The 20,741-nt window shown below is 38.5% G+C and overlaps 1 long non-coding RNA gene across 1 annotated transcript; it reads left to right on the forward strand.

Annotated features, from left to right (window-relative positions):
• The first annotated feature begins 6,591 nt into the window (after nucleotides 1-6,591).
• Nucleotides 6,592-20,416, forward strand: LOC145717011 (uncharacterized). Its single transcript, XR_014139984.1, has 2 exons — nucleotides 6,592-7,114; nucleotides 7,473-20,416. It is a non-coding gene; the product is annotated as an uncharacterized LOC145717011 (long non-coding RNA).
• The last annotated feature ends 325 nt before the right edge of the window (nucleotides 20,417-20,741 follow it).

A 20,741-nucleotide genomic window follows, 5' to 3' on the forward strand; every position in this document is an offset into this window, starting at 1 on the left:
CCCAGGCGCCCCAAAATTGTATTTTTTGAATTAGATGATGGAGAGCCGGGGAATCACCAAGGTGAGAAAGCGAAAGAGGAGACAGTTCTATCAGTTATCTGTTGCTGCATAATAACCCCAAAACTTAATGGTTTAAAGCATCAGTGATTTATTACTTTTTTCATGATTCTCTGGGTTGGCTGACAGTTTACCTGCTGATGTTGCCTGCATTCAGCTGGAAGGTGGCTGGGCTGGAAGGCCAAGGTGGCCTCACTTACATGTCTGGCATTTGCTGCTGGCTGTCCATTGGGAGACTCAGTTCTTTTAATGTGGCCCCCTATTCTCTAGTAAGCTAAACTGGCATCCTTATATGATAGTGTCAGGGCAGCATCATAAGATGAAAGCAGAAGCTGCAGTGTCTCTTAAGACTTGGCTTTGGAAGTCACATAACATCATTCCTGCCACAATCTGTTGACCAAAGCAGGTCACAAGATCAGCCCAGATTCTGGGAAGTAGACAACCTCTTGATGGGAGGAAGAGTAAACTCACATTGCACAGGATCATGGGAGGAATTTGTGGTCATATTTTGCATTTTATCACAACAGGGAATGGATATGACAAAGGCCCAAGCTACATTAACATTAGTTCAAGGAGAGAAACTATTTACAACTTTAGCTGAGTGATAGATGTCAATTATGCATGATTGAAAGAGAAGTTAAGGAAGATGGAACAGGATACTTGTTAGTTGGTCAGTGCAAGACCCTTAGAAAATGTATCACAAAGCTGAGACATGAACTCATTCATCAGACAGAATACCTTACAGGAAGAATGTAAGCAGAAAAGAAGGATTAGGAGTAGTCAGGTACAGAGAAAGGGAAATATTAAAATCAGTAAAATCAATAAAATAGAGGTGAACTGTAGAATATGAAAATATACGGCAACATTTTATTCTGCACAAGAATATCCATGATAATGGATCCTTGTTTGTGATATGAAGAGCTATTGCTGGAGATGAAGCAAGCCAGACAGAAATTAATAAAGGAACAAGTAAAAAGAAATTGGTAATACTCTGAAAATCAAGGATTGTTAAAGCAATTCCAAGAAGACATTTTGTGGTCTCTTTCCAACTAATCCATTAATTTCATTTCTAAGATGTCAAGTGCTTTGTTTCCTATTGTAATGAGAGACTTTATAAAAAATAGCAATACAATAGCTCATGTCTCCCTCTGTGAAGGGATCTTTTAAGCTCATTGCTTAAGAGTAGAGGGGTGGAGTACCCCTTGGTGATGAGGATATCTTGTGAAAGTACAGATACTCTATGACCGTTATTGGAAGAGATGTGCTTAGACTGGAACCCTGATGTGGTATTAATCAGTATCCAAAAAACTCCTCCCCATCCACCACGATGGTTAGCTTGGTTGACTCTGGTACAAATCCCAACCCTTCTCAGGTATGCCCATCACAAACTACCACCAGCAGGACTTCTATCTCCTCCTGGTCAGTTTGAACCACCTTTCCTCCACTTCGTGAGCATAAAACTTTACTTCTATCCTTATTCATGGAAGGCCTCCACTGCAGGCCTGAGATAAACATACGTGGCCTCTACCTGAAATAATGGACTTGTTCTGTGGTTATTACAGCTATAAACATTGACTTCCACCTTTTATCTTTAGTAATATGTTTTTGGTAATTACAAATAATGCTGCTCTTAATATGTGTTTTGATGCATATATACATGCATTTCTGTAGGTATATACCTGGGAGAGAAATTACTAGGTCACAGGGTATGCATATGTTCAATTTAAGCAGGTAATGCCAGTTTTCCAAAGTGGTAGTAAGTACTTAAAAGATATATAAGCATATAAACAAAAGCAGCCTGTCTTTCATTTAAGATTAACTTGCTGAAGACCCCAAAACAATTTTTTATGAGAAATAAGAATTAACCTTTGAAAAAATGAAACGAAGTATATGCATGCATTAACAAACCATTAGAATTTGTTTTGATTCTGATTGGGATGAAGTCACAATAATTTCTCCACCAAATAAACCATTTCCTTTCTATAATTCATAAAAGAATACTATTTCCTAGCACATTTCAATAAAAGTTGAATGAGGTAATTAATAGGTCTTCTCTATAGATTGGTTTAATACACTGGAATCCATTGGTTCAATATACTGGAAATTATATGGTGTTTAATGGTTAAATATGTGATAAGATACTTATTACTCCAGATAATTTTGTCCTGGGGCTTCAATGTAAGCCAACACATCTCCCCAGTAAACCCTCTGGTCTACAGACTAACACAATTGGTTAACACACAGATGGCATTATCATATGCTATCATAAATGGACCTGCTGCCTTCTTTACTATCTGAAATGATTTCAACAAACTAAGGTGAAGAAATTATTTACAAAATCATCCCTTTTATATTTTTAAATTTTTAATATAGTCTTTGCCTGCAGCTGAAAAGGATTTGAAATAATAGTATGTTTGTAACATGGCTGGAAAAGCTAAAAAAATTACTTATGCTAACAAAATTATTGTAATAGAGTGTTACATTTCTGAGTTATTGACAACCCTGATAAAAAAGGGAAAATATCCACCTAAAAGAAACAAAGAGTTAAAAAGAGAAAAAAACCCTTTCAGTTACTGACATTCTTTTTTTTTTTCCAGTTACTTAAAATCTTAAGGGTCAACAGGACCAAAAGGAAAAAGGAGCTCAGTTTCCCATCCATTTGTTTTTGTCTTCAAGTTTTCCTCTTCCAATACTACAAAAATTGTTATGGAAAAGGAAGGGGAAGGTCCATAAGTTTTACCTTTTAGTTTATCAGGTTAAATCAACTTGGGTGGTCCATTTGTCAAAAGGTGAGTAAGAAAGTTGATACAAAAAATATACAAAAATTAACATACTAATGTTTGAAAAGTCTTTTAAATGTCATACATACAAAAGTGCATACATCCTAAGTATACAGCTTGATGAATTATTACAATTATTGTCATCAAGGTAAAAAAATAGAGCATAACCAGCATCCCAGAGGTTCCCCACCTCTTCCTTCCCAGTTGCTCTGCCCCCTTTCTCCTCCTCAAATATAGCCATTACTTTGACTTTTAACATGATAGAATAGTTTTATCTATTTTTATATGTTATGTAAATGAATCATACATCATGTATTCTTTTGTGTCTAGCTTCTTTCACTTAACGCTGTGTTTGTGAGATTTAGCCATTTTATTTCATTATTTATTTTTTTAAAGATTTTACTTATTTATCTGAGAGAGAGAGACACACAGACAGAGAGAGAGCGAGAGAGAGCTCATGAGCAGGGGGTAGAGGGTAGAGGGAAAAGCAGACTCCCCAGTGAGCAGGGAGCCCGATGTGGGGCTTGATCCCAGGATCCCAGGACCCTGGGATCATGACTGGAGCGGAAGGCAGCTACTTAACCAACTGAGCCACCCAAGTACCCTAGCCATTCTATTTTAGATAGCAGTAGTTCATTTATTTTCATTGTTGTTTAGTTTCCATTGTATAAATATACAAGCATTTATATCTTCATTCTGTTGATGGCTGTTTGGGTGGTTTTCAGTTTGGGATTTCACAATTAATGCTGCTACAAATTTTCTTCTACATGTCTTGGATGCATATGATATCTGTATTTCCATTGGTGTTTCTGTTTCTCCACATCATCACCAAATGTTTGTTTCTGTCTTTTTATTTTTAGCCATGTTTTGGTTGTGTATTGTTGGTTCTCATTTTGGCTTGACTGTGTGCTCAGTGAAGGCAAGGCCACATCTGTCCAGTTCATAGCTGTATCACTATCCATAAAACATAGTACAAATAATAATAAATGGCAATAATAATAATAGTAATGAGGATTGATTGAAGCTAACAACTAACTCAGAGTTTGCAACTTAAGCTTATGTTTACAGTTTTACTTTTATTTGTTAAAATGAATAGTTTTTAAATGGTGTTATGATTCAGGTATCATAAATCATTTCCAATGTTTTCCTTGATGTGAAAACCATAAAGTACCTCACCTGTTCCCCTGACACCCACCCTCCCAAACACACACACATGCAAATTTAGGGCAATGGCCCAGGGAGAACTAGACATGTCTCCTCTTTAATTTTATTCAAATATTTTGATAGGAAAATTAAATAATTTAACTGCTAAGTAATTTTAGTTATTTTTCTGATATTAAAACACAAATATAATGGTATCCAAACTGATTGAATATTGTGCTTACATAAGAGGCTTGAGTCACCTCAAAGTCTATTTGTATACCCTTGGCCACCATACTCTTCTCAGCCAAGTCTGAAAAGCTTTGATAATAATGGGGAATTAATGAAGTGTTTCAATTGGATAGAATCATGATTCAGTTTTTACATCCGGAGGATAATTTTGGCTTGCACTACATAAGATGAGTTGGAGGGGAAAGGGGTGAGTGAAGAAGCACTGGGGGTAGGGATATCATTAGGAGAATTATGTAATATTAATCCATTATATTATAATCATTTATTATACTATAATAATCCAGGTAAGAGATAAATTGGCCTAAACTCACAGCACAGGACATAGAGAAGAACAGGCACCAAGGTTTCTATTTTATTATTTACTTTCACGTTCACCATGACTCTTTAAAACAGCATCTAAACATCTAATTATTGGTTGCAGTTTGTATTATACCTGTATAAATAACATACATATATGATAGGATAAATATAAATATTAATGAGCATTACTATTATTTAATTCCTTCTATTTGCAAAAGTGAAATGGACTTCAGTATATTCAAAATTAGATATTATTTAGTAGTGTATCAATTTGCTGCATTATAAAGAAATTTACAACTCTTGTCTCTGAAGTGATCTAAATAGTAGTTCACATAACATATAAGCTTCAAGGGAAATCTTTGTATCCACTATAGAACTCCATCTTATTGTAATTGGAGTTTTTAACCGGACCTAAATAAATTAATCTACTATATGGCTAAATTGTTAATTATCATTGTAATTCACAATATACAGGTATTTGATACTTTAGGGACTCAACACTGCCATGAATACATTTGATTTCCAGTTCAATTTCCAATTTCCCAAACTGTAAAGTCGCTAATAAATTCACAGTTGCTTTCCAGCTTTTTAAGTGTTTTGACATTTTACATTATCTTCTTTGATGTTCAACACGCTTGAGGTCAGCAAGGCTGGTATGTTACCCTAATTTTTCAGTTTAAAAAAGCTCTGATATTTGATTTACTGCTCTTAACAAACATTATTTGTGTAACTGTAAAGTGACTGGAATTCAGATTTCCAGACTTTTTATCCTGGTATACCAGGTTGCCAGTCTAATACAGCATATGGCTTCCTAAGTACCCTGGATTTTAGTAGCTGTTTGACAAATTTCTTAACCTGTATACTTCAGTTTTAATATCTAAAATGAGATAATAATAATACCTAGCCATTGAATTATTATAAGGATAAATTTAGCTAATATTTGTGAGGCACTTAAAAACAGTGTCAAGCTCACAGTAAGCTCTAAATAAATGTTGGGTTATGTATTTATTGTTTTAGCATATCCAACTGACTTGTAAGGAGGGTTGGGATCCTAATAGTATACACATTTGGAAAATACTCATTTGAGTATATATATTAGGCAAGTTCAGACGTGTATATGGGTAATAGAGCATAAACCTTGTTTCTAATTTAATAACTAAAGAAATGTGGTGGACCAATAATCAATCCCATTAGCCTTACTTAACCACATTTCATCTGACCTCGATATGCTCTTCCCAGAGAGAAAAGACTTCAAGGGTGTGGTAAGTGGACCTGTTGAGATATTTTTAAAAAGCAGAAATCAGTGGATTGTAATAGGAAGCTCAGCATATTAGACAGTTCAAGTGTGCTCAGGAGTGTAATGATCTGAGTAGTCTTAGCTAAGAGGCCGTTAGGGGAGACGCTACAAGGGACCCAGCTGGGTACTCTGCAGGAAGTTAAAAAAAATTGTTGAGCTTTGCAAAACATCTGGTGTTAGCCATCTGTCTTTGGCAGTACAAAGGTTTAAGGTCTCTGTGGTTCCTTCTGACACCTTGGAAGGCGGAGTTACAGCACAGAAGTAATAAGTAGTAGCAAGCTAATTTAAGTACGTTCTCAGGGGTCCGGAGACACTTGCACTTCCTGTTACTACAATTCCGGCCAAAACTGCTGTCAGTCCCTAGTTTTTGAGAGCTACCGAGCCTCGATTCCTATTGGGGCCACCCTCGGTTCTCCTCAGCTCCAGCGCACACCTGGATGGGCCATGCTCCACCTAGGTGCTTGGAATATGGGACAGTTTCGCTCTTCTAGTCAAAGAACACGGTCTTTTGCTTGACAGTTAAAAGGCTGGCAGGTGGACCCCTTGGCCCACTCGGGATCTCCCATTGTTGCTGAGAGGCGCAGGAGCCCCGGCCAGTAAGACGCTGTCCCTGCTGCCCAGCAGCGAGCCCGGACATCCTAGCCAGGCTCCGCAGGGCATTCCGAAGCCCCACCCATGGCAACGCCACTCTGACGTCCGCGCGCCGGAGTCCGCCATAGGCCCGCGTCGGGGCCCAGGACGACGTGTGGCGCGTGGACTCTATCAGGTCCAGCCCTGCGGGAACCCGGTAGGCACTTCCGGGCAAGGTTCTGTGCACCTGTTCCTTCCTTCTCCTTAAGTGTCTTCCCCTCTGGGAAAGAGTGCACATGCCCCTCCCCAGAGAACAAGATGCACGACAGCAAACCTAGATTAAGAACAGCACGGAAAACTAATCCCAAAGCAAGGTGCCGGGCATCTTTAAACTGTTTGGAAGTTCACGTGACCCACTAAGTGCGGGCCCCAGTGGTCACGTGACAACGCGCGCGCCCCCGCGCAGGGAGAGCCGGCAGGCGCTGTGCGCGCGCCTTCGCCGCTGCCTCCCATCCCCTCGACGGGAGGGTGAGGAGCGGCGGAGTGATCAGGCGTCTGGGGGCCGGTGCGCGTGCGCAGCGAACAGCTGTCACCCCAGTGCGGAACAAATCTTCCAAATTTCCCAAATCTCCGTGGGCCGGAGGCCACCCTCTTCCTCCTCATCTTCCTCCTCATCTTCCTCCTCTGGGTGGTATCCCGGTGCCCACCCGCGCGCCAGGTAACCGCTTTTCCGGAGTCTGGGCGATAGGGATGGTGGGGGAGGGGCTCGGGCGGTCTTCTCGGCACTGTCCCCTCTGCTCCGAGCCGCTGGGGGTGCCGGCGGCCGTGGCAGCGGAGACGCGGGGCGCGAGACGCTTGGTACCCGACCGCCGCCGCTGTCATGCTAGGGAGAGAGCGGCCGGCCATAGTCGCAGCGGAGGGAAGAGGGAGCCAGTGACAGTCCGCTCCGGCCCTCTCGGGGGTTCGGTCCCCGTGCTCGCCGTTCTCCCGGGGGCCGAAGTCTGGGTCGCGCTCCTTGGGGCAGAGGAGCGCGCGGGTGGTCCAGGGATGCCGACTCCTTTCCATTCCTCTTCCAGCCTGGTCTGTGGCGGACTCCAGGGAGGCACGGCCTGCTGCGCCCTCGGTGCCATCTCTTCTCTGGAACTGTCACGACCCGGGGGAGTGAAGGCGGGGACTCCTCTCCAGCACACCTCGCTGCAGGCAGGCAGCCTCTCTCCCGGGTTCGTCCGCAGCCCCCGTGCTGTCCTTTTGGTTTTTCCGGCAAGAGGCCATTTCTTCCTGCAGTGCCTGAAGCCACGATGCGGTGTAGACAGTGGGAGCTTAATAAATGAGTTGGATCGCTTCGCGTGGAATGCCCGGCACGCACTGGACGTGGCGTAGGGTGGGGATGTGGAGGAGGGAGGCAGGCAGGCTGGGGCTCCGGGTTCGAGCTTGGGTTTTTCCTCCAGGCTTAGCCAATGAAACCAGCAGGGCTGGATTCAGATGCTTTCCGGGTGAACTCTGAGCCAGTCTTCCCCTAAACTGCCCGGTGCAGGTCTGCACGGGCTGGCTTTGGTTGTGGGTGAAGCCCAGGAGGGGTGTTGTAAGGTTTCTGCTCCAGGAAAAGAGAGGGCAAACTTTTTTTTTTTAGCACTTGGTAAATTACCCTTCAAGGCGGTTTATCAAACCTGCTTTGGAAATGTAGAAGTTGGCGTTGGTTCACCCTTATCTCGGTGAAGGTTTCTTTCTGGTAGGCTCAGTTCCACCTAGGTTCGGACCAAGTTTTGACCTATTTCACCTACTTGAATTTGCTGTAATTTTTATTTTTAATCTTGGGAAATTCGGCTTCACCGTTTCTATGGTAACAGTTACTAATATAATTTCGAAGTGTTGTGGTTGAAAATTAGTGGCTTTAATTCTTAAAGGTCCATTTTTGCTTTGAAACACTTGGTTCTCCTTTGCGATCATTACTCAAATTTTGCCTTGCTGGTCTCTTCCAAACCCCCCATGCTTTGTTTTGGAATGTATTACACGGCTGTTCGGTTTTTTAGGCCCTCTTTCTCCCAATTTAAGGCGTTATGAAAAGTTTGCACAGAGTCTTTACAACACTCCACGAACTTGGTAGTACAGTACAATTTAAATCGGAGACTTGTTTTGTTTTAACATTTAAATCGGTTGCTTGTCTAAAGTTAAAAATACAGGTTTTAAACCTTGTAGGTGCACAAATGCTTTTAAAAAATCTATTATTAACTTTCTATAAGAATGAAGATTTTAAGAAGCTGAACAGGTACATAATTTTTAAAAAGTTATTTAGATTTAAATTTCAAATAAAGGGTGAAAATTTGGTATTTCGAGTTCTCTACTTGACACCTTCTGAATCACCCAGGACTAAGTTAGGTGCCTAACTAACCTTGGGTAGTCTGATTTCTTTTCTTTCTTTTTTTCATTGTTTTGTCATTATATCTTGACTAGCTCCCCCCCCCCCCTTAGAATGTTAGGGCTTTGAGAACAGGTTCTTTTTTTTTTTTTCCTTTGCTGTATCTCTAGCAATTTACCATAATATCTGGGGATGCTAAAATATCCTCTCTCTTTTTAAATAATAGCTTTATTAAGATATAACTCACATACCATATAATCCGCCTATTTAAGGTGTAAAATCCAGTGGTTTTAGTATGTGCATAGAATTGTGCAACTATCATCAGAATCAATGTTAGAACATTTTTATCATCTCCAAAGAAACCCTGTTCCCATTAGCAGTTATTGTCCCTCTCGCTCCCACCCCCTTTAGCCCCAAGCAATGACTAATCTGCTTTCTGTCTCAATAGATTTGCCTGTTGTAGACATTTCATATAAGTAGAACCATATAGGGTGCCTGGGTAGCTCAGATGGTTAAGCGTCTGCCTTCTGCTCGGGTCATGGTCCCGGGGTCCTGGGATGGAATCCCGCATTGGGCTCCCTGCTCCCTGGGGAGCCTGCTTCTCCCTCTGCCTCTCTCTCTGTCTCTCATGAATAAATAAATAAAATCTTTAAAAAAAATAAGTATAACCATATAATTTGTGGGTTTTTGTGACTGGATTCTTTCACTTAGCATGATGTTTTCAAGGTTCATCCATCCTGTAGCATCTATCAGTACTTTATTCCTTTTTATGGCTGACTTGTCTTCCATTGTATGGATATATCACTTTTTGTTTAGTCATCAGTTGATGGGCATTTGGGTTGTTTATACTTTGTGGCTATTTTGAATAATGTGCTAGGAACATTCACGAATTAGTTTTAGTGTGTATGTGTGTTTTCTTTACTCTTGGATATATGCCTAGTAGTGGAATTGCTGGGTTAAACCTTTTTTCTTGAGTGAATAGATGGGTGAAGGAGGGATAGTTAGTGTTGAGGGACCTATTCTCTCTAGGCCTTTGAGGGACCTATTCTGCTCCACCACCAAGTCCATTTCTCTAGAGGCCAGAAGTCTTTGTGTGGGGCTTTGTCCTGTGGATAGTGATGTGTTTTTCTTGTCTGGATGTCTTTAAGATCATCCCTTTATATTAGCCCAGTTTTTCTTCATAAAGCAAATGATTATTTCCTTGGTACTAATTTGTTATATATTTATTAGAGATATGGTGATAAAACAGGTATATTCCATACTATCATTAAACTCAGTGTCTAATGCAGGTCTTTCAGTCTTTTGAAATTTATATTATTTTTTGTTATTATGAATATTCAGTGCTCCTCTGCCCACCTCCATTTCTTTTTCTTTTTTTAAAGATTTTATTTATTTATTTGACAGAGAGAGACACAGCAAGAGAAGGAACACAAGCCGGGGGAGTGGGAGAGGGAGAAGCAGGCCTCCCGCAGAGCAGGGAGCCCGATGCCGGGCTTGATCCCAGGATGCTGGGATCATGACCTGAGCCAAAGGCAGATGCTTAATGACTGAGCCACTCAGGCACCCCCCCACCTCCATTTCTAATATGAATTTCTTGGGAGTTGTGCAAGAGTTAAAGTCACTGTTTTTCTTCACTTGCTACCAATCTAGAAGGTTTTGTGGAACCTAAAATATAAATTTAAAATATTGTATTATTGTCTTTAAAATATTGTAATGCACACCCCCAAAGATTCTTGTTTCCCCACCCTCCATGCCCTTTGGGAGAAGATGCTGATCACAGAAGTCTGCACTTGCAGGGCCTAATCCTTTCCCCACATAAGCAGTTGGAACAATCCCATCCTTCTTCCCCTGCGGATCAAGTCCTCTCAGCTCTCTCAGTAAGGCTTTGCCCAGCCAATCTCCTCCTTCCACCAAAACTTTCTCCCCGATTTCCTGGCTAGGTGGGGCTGGTGCCCTGCTCACATTCTTGTTCCTTCTGCCTTGACTGCTACCCTGACCTGCACTTCTTTGGTTAATTCCATCTCATCCTTCAGATAGCTTACTTAGCTCAGTTATTACTTCAGGTTAGTCTTCCCTCAATACTGTACGCTAGCCATAGCAGCATTCTGTAATCTTCATAGTCTAAAACAATTACACGATTAGTTGTGGATCACTGTTTACTCTCTACCCCCATGTATGCACAGAAAAAGTTCTGTGCAAAATGTTGAAAGTGGTTTATTACTTCTGGGTGATGGGCTCTTGTTTGTGTCTGTGGGCATTTTCTGAATTTTCTCCTATGTATTGGTATGACTTTTGTGAACAAGGGAATAAAGAAAAATCATCAGTAATTGCCATTTTTATTTTAATAAAATTCCTTCTAATCTCTTTTGTTTGTTTTAATAACCTAGATGAGATTTTACTATAGCTTCAAATATCAAACTTTTATTACATTTTAATTCTTTCTCATATCTAGGGATAATAGGGAATGGTGAGCATTGGTTGTCTAGGGATGGAATTTCTGGTATTGAAATTAAGCTGATTCTTAGGAACAGAATCTAGCTCTGATACTATTAGGGTATGATAGCGTAAATAGCTCATTTTCCTTTTTCCCTGAGAAATGTCCTTGCTCTAGTACATTTGTATGTTTCATAGTACAGAGTTTTTCCTTGCACAATTGCTTGTTATTTGCACTATTTGTCCTTTTTTTGCTGGGTGGTTATTCTGCCTAGTAGTGGGTATATATCTTCAGTAGATATTTTAACACTCACTATGTGTCATGTGCTATGTTAGATGTGGAGCATACAGCAAGTGAACACAATAGACAAGTGATTCTCTATCATTTCCTGCAAGAGGATTATTTTGAGTATGAATGTTTAGTTACACTGTTGCTCTACGTTTTCAGATACACAGTGGCTTCAGCTACTATGGTATTTATGAGCTGTTGCTCCACAGAATCTTTCAAATTTATTTTAGATTTTTTTTGCGTTTGTGTTATTTATTATTGAGGGTAAATACTTACAGCGCAGAATCATGTGTCATCAAAACCCTTTTGATGCTGACTTCTTTTTTTATATCTCCATCCCGTTCTAGTTATTAATTTGACATCTCTACTTGTTAACTGTAACTAGGTGACCTGGGATCTTTCCTCTCAGCACTGCTGCTCCAGGTTTCTCATTCATCTCATCCCATTTCACTGCTCACTTGGGGAAACCTGTGAGTTATCCCAGGTATCTCATGGTTTCTCAGCCCTCATCACACCCAAACTATCGCCAAACCCTATCATTTCTGCTTCCAAAATATGTATTGGATCAGTCCTCTAGTCTCTACTTGGCAATCATCTCACTAGCCACTCCAGCCTCCTTCCTATTTCTGCTCCACCATGATCTTTTAAAATGCAAATTGGATCATTCTCATTGCTCTCAGGAGACTTAAAATTCCTGCATTATCTCTTCCTATCTGAAGCAACCGCCAAACCTTATCTAGATGGTTTTAGTTTTCCTATCTGCCCATTGGCTTTTTTTTTTTTCAAACTGTACAGGCCCTTGCCGAAAGTGCTGTTTTCTGCCAGACTTTCTTCCCACTTTCTTTTGGTACATCATTCCAGTCTCTGCTTGAATGTACTTCCTCAGAGAATCCTGACCTGTCACGCCCACCTCTCCGCCAATCTAAATCAGCTTTCCTAGTGATAATCTATCTTAATTCCCTAATTGTTTCCTTCCATAACACTTAAGCATAGAGTAGTGAACACAATAGATCAGCGAAATTTCATTAAAAAGGATTATTTTGAGCATGAATGTTTAGTTACACTGTTGCTCTCTATTTATGTGATTGACTGTTTCTAAACTGTAAGAATTTTACAAGGGCAGGGACCCAAGTATTTTTATTCACTTCTATCATACCAGGATACTGTTGTCTCATCAACACTATAGTATAGTTACTCAATAAACATTTGTTGTACAAATTAATGACTTCTGTATATATGAAAAAATTAAGGAAATTAAAGCTGGGGCACACAGTAGGAAGTAATTTTACCCAACCTGACCCAACACACATACACACACAAAACTGAAAATTTCCACAAAACAATACTTTGCCACCTTTGTACATGGTGCTGTACTCCGATATTTTCTATTTTGTTCCATATCACATATTATAAAAATATTGATGTACTCCACCAAATTGGGTAGGATTGCAGGCTGCAGTCTGAACAACACAGCTCTAAGGCTGTAGGAGGAAAATGCTTAATTTACATTAGCTCCTCCCCCCTTTTTGAAACACAGTTGCTATTTTCTAATTCTTGTCTGATTGGAAGTCCAAGTGCATATAGTTATCCTCTGCCTTTCCTATTAAAATAAATGACTATTGCTGAAAGCTAGTTCTGCTTAGAAATTCTGGCCTGGTCGCAAAGGAGAGTTGCTTAAGGTTAGGTTGAGAAAAATCTAAATCAGACTCTACCTTAGGTCTTTTAGGTCTTATCCTCTAGGTTTCTTTGGGCCACTAATAGCCAGTACTCTTCTACCCTATTTGGCTAAGCTCATTGCAGGTGTGCGTAAGTCACTGAATTTTAAGGCTGGCCTCTAATCACTTTTATTTTCTCAATTTGTTAACAAACCAAACAAAATTGCAAAAATGAAACAAAGGGATCAAGGCAAAGGAGTGTTTGTGAAGGTATGAATTAAGGAGCCTGGCTTGGTAAGGATGTCATGTCATGTTCAGTAGATCATCAGAGCTGATCACTAGAACTGTGACAGTTCTCATTTATTCACTTTATCAGAACCTCTGCGAGGAAGGCTTGGTGCTGTTTGGTCTCCATCAATGAAATATTGATCTCTTATCTATTTTGCTAACAAAATATTAGAAATAACCTAAGTATCTAGTACAAGGGCTATTTAACTGCACACTGTGATGTGATATTTGTAACTTGGATGAATATTTTAAAATGTTAGAATTATTCCAAACCTATGTTTAAGGAAAGAAAGCATTATACAAAATTGTATACATCACATGAGCCCAGTTGTATTTAAACGTGTTTATAAATGTACATATGTTAGAAAACATACACTGGAATGCTAATTTGGTAGTGAGATTGCTGGAAATTTTGATTTTCCTTCTTAAAAATTTTTTAGAATGAGCATTGTTGCGTTTATAATCAGAGAGACTCAGTTGAAAAACAAATTTCCTAAACATTAATTTAGGTATTTGCAAATAGGAAAAGTAATACCTTTATTAAATGGTGGATAGAGCCTAGGTTTCTAGTGGCTGTGTTTTGGGGACCCCTGTCAAAGTGGGATGTACATTTCGCCTTCACAATATGTAGTCTTGCACTGCACAGTGATCCTTGTTTGTTCTCCTAGTCTGTTTTTTTTCCCTTTCCTGTCTACATGATTAAAGCTTACCTTGTTTTTCATCTTTTTTTTTGCTGAAATAGAGCTCTATCTCTTCATGCCCTACTTATGCATGTTGATAATGTGTGTTTCACTGATGGTTGCCCATAGCATGATAATTTGGAAAATCCTAGTATCCCTTATTAATCCTGCTGTGTGGCATGAATTAAAGGGATAGAAAGGATTTTGGGTGAATTAGGGATTATGCAGGGATGTCTTCTTTCTGTTAAATTTGTTTAGTTATAGTGGGACTTGAAGGAAACGTATAGTAATAGTTTAAATGTGTAATCATCACACATCAGTAAATTTTTCCAAATCTATGTTTGAAATTGTTCAGTCTTTTAGCATTCAAACCTTAGATTATGCATTTGAAAATGTATTTGTTAGCTATACAAAATAGTTATACTAAACATTGATTTACTATTTTCTAGAGAAGGAATTGGAAACTTAAGAAGAGAGAGATGTCGAAGTATGGACAATTGGTTGGACAGATGGGACCTTTTGGTGTGCGTGTGTCTGTATCTGTGTGTGTTTGTGTGTGTGAGTGATAGCACTTTTAGGAGATTTCATAGTTCTCTTCTCATTTTTAGCACGGGAGGTTCAGAAATCTGAACTTTCCCAGTTGATCTAGAGTATGTCAGGCGTTAAAGGACTAATGTTCTCAGTGTCACTCCCTAATTAGGCTCAAGAAGAACTAGGACCTGGATACAAAGCATGCTTGTCCATTCTTCAGGACTCTTTCTAAGAAGTCTTGCTTCTTGGGAAAGCACATCATTTAGTGACAGGCACATCACAGCAGAGGGACATGGGTAGTGTTGAGGAGTAATCTTAACTATTTTTTACCTGCAGGGCTTCTCTGACCCTCCAGAGTATTCACCTTTCTCATCAGAATATTCTTCCTGTAGGTACATTTTCTCCTGTTGAATGAGGTTAAAGAAGAAGTCAAATTCTCCACTTTGGCTCTGTGTTATCTCCATCTTCTAACTAGTTTTTCACCAGACATTTGTTAAAATTCCAGTCCTAAGGATATTTGTCTCTGATTCACCATTAGCTTTGTTGCTTCTGTTCTGTTTTGGAAATGCATCAGATACTTAGAAAGGACACAGGTGTCCCTTTGAGGGGAAGACTGATGGTACAGTCTTTTTTTTTTTTTTTTTCAGGCTGCTTATCTCACCCATTTTGTTTTTATTTAACTTTCAAAAGGAACTATCGCCTGAAATTTGGACACCTTACTGAGAACTCTCAACATTCAGGGCAGATTGCATTAGTAGGAGGAATTTGGACCTGAGATAGGTAAATTCATTCCTTTTTGATAATTTAACTTATTAAAATCATTATAGTATAAATGTATATTAAATAAATACAATTTTAAATAGGCAATGCAAAGTATACAACAAGGTACACAATTCGGAAGATATAAATGGGGGGGGCGGCGCCTGGGTGGCTCAGTCAGTTAAGCGTTTGATGCTTGATTTCGTCTTAGGTCATGATCTCAGGATCATGAGATTAAGCCCTGCATTGGGCTCTGTGCTCACTTAGTGGGGACTCTGCTTGAGATTCTTTCCCTCTGCACCTCCCTCCCATGTGTGTGCACTCTCTCTCATATAAATAAATACATCTTGAAAAAAGAGAAGATATAAATGGGTAAAAAATACATATTCTCACTTTTGCCATCAGTCAGCCAGTTTCCTCTTTTTGGTTAACCACTGTTAAACAGTTTCTTTTAGGGCTTTCCAGAGATATTCTATATAGGATATTCTATAAAGCTTATATATGTATATGTGTACATTTTTTATGTAAATCGTATCTATACTTGTTCTGAATATTTTTTCACTTAACACTGTAACTTGAATGTGATTTTTAAAATATGAGTACATGTAGAGCTCCCTTTTTTAAAAATGATCCCATAGTATTACATTGTATGCATCTACCATAATTTATTTAACCAGTGCAATATTAAAAGTCATTTAGGTTGATTCTGTTTCTATATAGTGATCTACTTATGTACCATTACCTCAATGTTTTAATTGTTTGTAGCTTTATAACATGTTTTTAGAACTTTTCAGGCTATTCTTGTTTATTTTCCCTCATTATATTTAACTTTAGAATCAATATGTCAAGTTCCAAGAACCTATTGATAGTTTTATTAGGAATGTCTTTAGTTTATGGACTAACATAGAGAAATATCTTTCAGATGTTGACTTTTCCTGCCCAGAAATATGGTGTGCCTTTCCATTTAAATGTTCTTTTAAGTCCTTAGAAAGGACATTTAAAAAATATCTTTATACAGTTCTTGCATATTTTCTTAAATTTTATTCTTTTTTATTTTATTTTAAAAATAATTTTCTTATTTTACTTTGGGCAATCTCAAACTTTTAGAAAGGTTGCAATTATAGTACAAAGAACTTTTATTTCCTTGAAAAATTTGCCTTCATGCCCCATTGCTTCTCAATACTTCAGTATATATTTCCTAAAAAGGCAGTTTCCTATATAACCACAGTATTTCCATCAAAATCAAGAAGTTACCATTGATAAGTACTTTCTGCTAATCTTTAGACTTTTTTATATATCACCATTTGTAATAGTGATGTTCTTTGTAGCAAATGTATCCAGTCCAGAATGATGCATTGCATTTTCTTGTTTTCAGGTCTTTTAAGCATCCCTTCATTCTTAAATAGTCCTTAGTCTTTCCTTGATTTTCTTTTTCTTTTTTTTAAAGGATTTTGGTTACTTGAGAGGGAGAGAGAAAGAGAGAGAGAGCACAAGCAGGGGGAGTGGCAGGCAGAGGGAGAAGCAGGCTCCCCCGCCCTGAGCAAGGAGCCCAGTGCGGAACTCCATCCCAGGACCCTGGGATCATGGCCTGAGCTGAAGGCAGACGCTTAACCCACTGAGCCACCCAGTCGTCCCTCCTTGATTTTCATAATATTGACATCTTTGAGGATTATAGGCCAGTTATTTTTGTTTTAATTTAATTCCCTTAATTTTTCTTTTCTGATGTTTCCTTGTGATTAGATTCTTGAGGCATCATTGGCAGGAATCACAGAGGTGGAACTGTATTCTTTTCATTACATCTTATCAGGTGGTACACAATTTCATTTTGTTCTGTTACTGGTAATGTTCCCTTTGCTTAATATCTTCTATGCTAAACTCTTCTATGCTTCCCTACTCTGATTTTTTTTTGTTTTGTTTTGAAAAACTATATAAATACTTATTTATTAAGCTTTCAATTTATTTATTTTTATCAATTAGGATTTATGGTTTCCTGTTCTATTCAATGAGTTATAATCTGTTAATATTGTTATTTATATTGATGCTTAAATTGTCATAGGTGTGGCCCATGGGCTTTATGCTGGGTTCTTTGTGTTTTTGACATGTCCCATCATCCTTTGAACATTCCCTCCCTTTTGGGCACAATGAGATATGCAGGCTCATCTTGAACTTTTCCTACCCCAAATATTTAGAAGCCAAGATCTAGGTGGTTATTGATATTGGGGTGTTGCTTCCGTGCCCTCTCAGTGAACCGAGCTGGAGAATATGTGTGTGTTCAGATATACATTTATGTATATTTATCCATACACACACATGCATGCACACAAAAATTATATAACAAATGTACTAATATTGGAGCATTCTTATAGTCTGGAATGATTTTTTAGTCATGGTTTATTATTTTAATGTGCTTTTGGATTTTGCTTCCTCTTTTTTTTTTTTTTTGTGGTGAGCAGCAAAGCAAAGTTTATTGAGTGATAGTGAGCGATAGTACAAAGCACCTGAAGAGGGAGGGCACCTGAGAAGGTTGCCTGCTTCCTCATTTTTTAAAAGAATTTTCATCAATACTCTTAAATAAAATTGTTCTGCAGTTTTCTTGGGCCATTTCTCAAGTTTTGTTTCCCATTTAGGCTTGCTTCTTAAAGGATTTTAAAGCTTTTTTTTTTTTTTCTTTTTTTCCTTGTGCTCAGGAATAGCTTAAATAACATTGGATTATGTTTCTTAGAAATTGAGCATAATTCTGTGAAACCATCTGGGCTTGGTACTGCAAGTTTATTCTTGATTTAGTGGGCTTTTGGTTTGCTTTATTGTGGTAGCTGAAGAACCTCGCAAAGAGGTCAGTTATATTTGGGGTCTGGGTTTTGGTGATACTAAATGTGCAGTCAGTTCACTGCACCTACTTGCTGTTTGACTTCAGGGGAGTGATTTCCATTTCTGAGCCTTAGTTTCATCATCTCTCAAATGGGAATAATCACAGCTGGCTAATAGCACAGAAAACTTTTAAGAATGAAAATGAAGTATGTTACAGCACAGTAAAGAACCAAACAAATGCAATTTTTTAAAAGAAGTTTCATTTTAATAAGACTTCAGTGTTCAGAGAGTTGTCAATGAGGATAGTCTTTAGTATAATACTGTTGAAGGAGTTTGTACAGTTGGCCCATATTACTCTGCAAAAGACGAGGCTGTCAACAACAAAGAAAAATTATGAATCAAACAAACAAAATGTGATGAGTTTATTTTCATGAACATTAATGAGGGTTTGTTCTTGTATTTATTAAAACCATATTTTAAATCAAGGAGAAACATTGGGTAACAGATTATAATTTTCCTTTATGCTTGTATCATGATTATATTTGTGATTATTATAGTTTGGTTAAATATTTGAGATTTTAGAGAAAGTTAAACTCATCTAAGGAGACATTGAAAATACTTTGATGTGTTAAGATGCGGTTTGCATGTTAAAGAAACCCTGTATTGGTATTAAGATTAAAAGAATAAATGATTTACAAATACCTGTGGCACTATGCCAGTATTGCATACAGGATAAGAATATAGTAAGTCCTTTTCCTGCAAGCTTGGTTTTTTGGACAGGTAGTTACCAAAAAATGTGCAAATTATCATGGTTCCTTAAAATAGTGTTCCTTGCATTCATTAATAACAGAATAAGCAAGGACCGTCAGATTACTGTGTCTGATATTTTCCAACCCTTTTTGCTCCCCCCTCAGTATAGCTGATATCATGTATGGCTTGTGTGTTTATGAATCTTTAGAAATAATTTCAAAGTTTGCATATAAAATTAAATTTAAATGTTTTCAAAATATTTCAAATTTTAGACATGTTATGTTTGAAACTAATAATAAATGATTTACCTGGCTTCTCATGAGTTCTTCTGATAGATAGTTTAGGTAATCTCAGTTGTAAATGTGAAATGGGCTTTACTGTAGAGCTGGTGGTAGTGATATGGGTTCCATCACAGGCACTGAGCTGATCTGCTCCAAGGATCGCGCAGGTGGTGCAGTCCCGAAGTCAGGTGAGGGGCTGGCCAACAAGCCTGCTACAGGGTGCCGGGGTGCAGGGTGCCGGGGTGCGCAGTGGGTGAGACAGGCCTGTGGTTGTCATGATGCTGCAACAGGTGGCTGGAGTCTGGGTATCGGAACCTGGAGATTCGGGTAGGTCGTGCCTTGACTGTGCCAGGGACCGTTTCCTCCTTTCCAGGTCTTCTGACGGAGGAGACAATCCAAGTCTGGCAAACTTCTTAGTTGGAACTCAAAATTATGTGCAGTGCAAGTTTTGGAAACTTGAAATTGCTTTATTTGGCTGTTTTGTGTGTCCTAATCAATCCCCCTGCATAATAATAGGGATTTAGAAAGCAAATGAAGTTTCTAAATTCACAGTTATAGGAGAACAACCTTTTTTTTTCTATTCATGCAGAAATGTTAGTTGGCATTGATTGCATAATTTTTTGCTCTTGTCTGGACCCGTATTTTGGTGTAGTTTTGTGATTTTCCTAAAGTTGGCATTAACAGAGAATGAAGTTTTTTTTTCTCTTAACTCAAATTTTAGAAAATTCCAGAGTTTCTCTTCTTAGCCCTTTTCATAGGTCATGAATCTCAATCAGATACAAGTTTGCATGTTTTAAAAATAATTTTTACATTTTTCATAACTTTTTTAAAAAAGATTTTATTTGAGAGGGAGGGAGGGAGAGCAAGAGCACAAGAGCACAGGGAGGGAGAAGCAGACTCCCTGCTTAGCAGGGAGCCCAGTGGAATGCGGGGCACAATCCCAGGATCCCGGTCATGACCTTAACCAAAGGCAGAGGCATAACCGACTGAGTCACCCAGGTGCCCCTTTTCATAACTTTTAAAGCATTTTTTTGTTCCATGCTTAGATGTTTTATTGATATGCATGTTAGAGATTATGTTTGGCTTTAAATTTAAAATAGTAGATTTAGAAAGAGAGTCCAGGAGTAAAGAAAATGTTATTTTTAATTAGTATTTTCCATTCTTAAAAAATAAACTTAATGCCAAGATAATGCTTTCTCTGCCTTGTGATCAGTGTCTGTCAGGTAATTTACGCTTCCATGTAGTATCCATATTACTTTAGAATTTATTTTTTACTTCAAAAGGATTTAGCACTGTGTCTGCATTTATTTATTTTTTCTTTTTTTTGATTATATTCTCTGTACCTTTGACAAATTGAATAATAAGATCTGATATGACATTTTCCTGTATTGCAATGTGAGAAATTGCTTTTCTTGAAACACTACAAACTACTTCCTAGGTAAAAAGATTTATTATTTAGAATTACTGCTGTTAAGCTGGTGCAGCCACTCTGGAAAACAGTATGGAGGTTCCTCA

This window comes from Leptonychotes weddellii, chromosome 14, assembly GCF_054177405.1.
Source record: "Leptonychotes weddellii isolate Sample4059 chromosome 14, ASM5417740v2, whole genome shotgun sequence".
Lineage (NCBI taxonomy): Eukaryota > Metazoa > Chordata > Mammalia > Carnivora > Phocidae > Leptonychotes > Leptonychotes weddellii.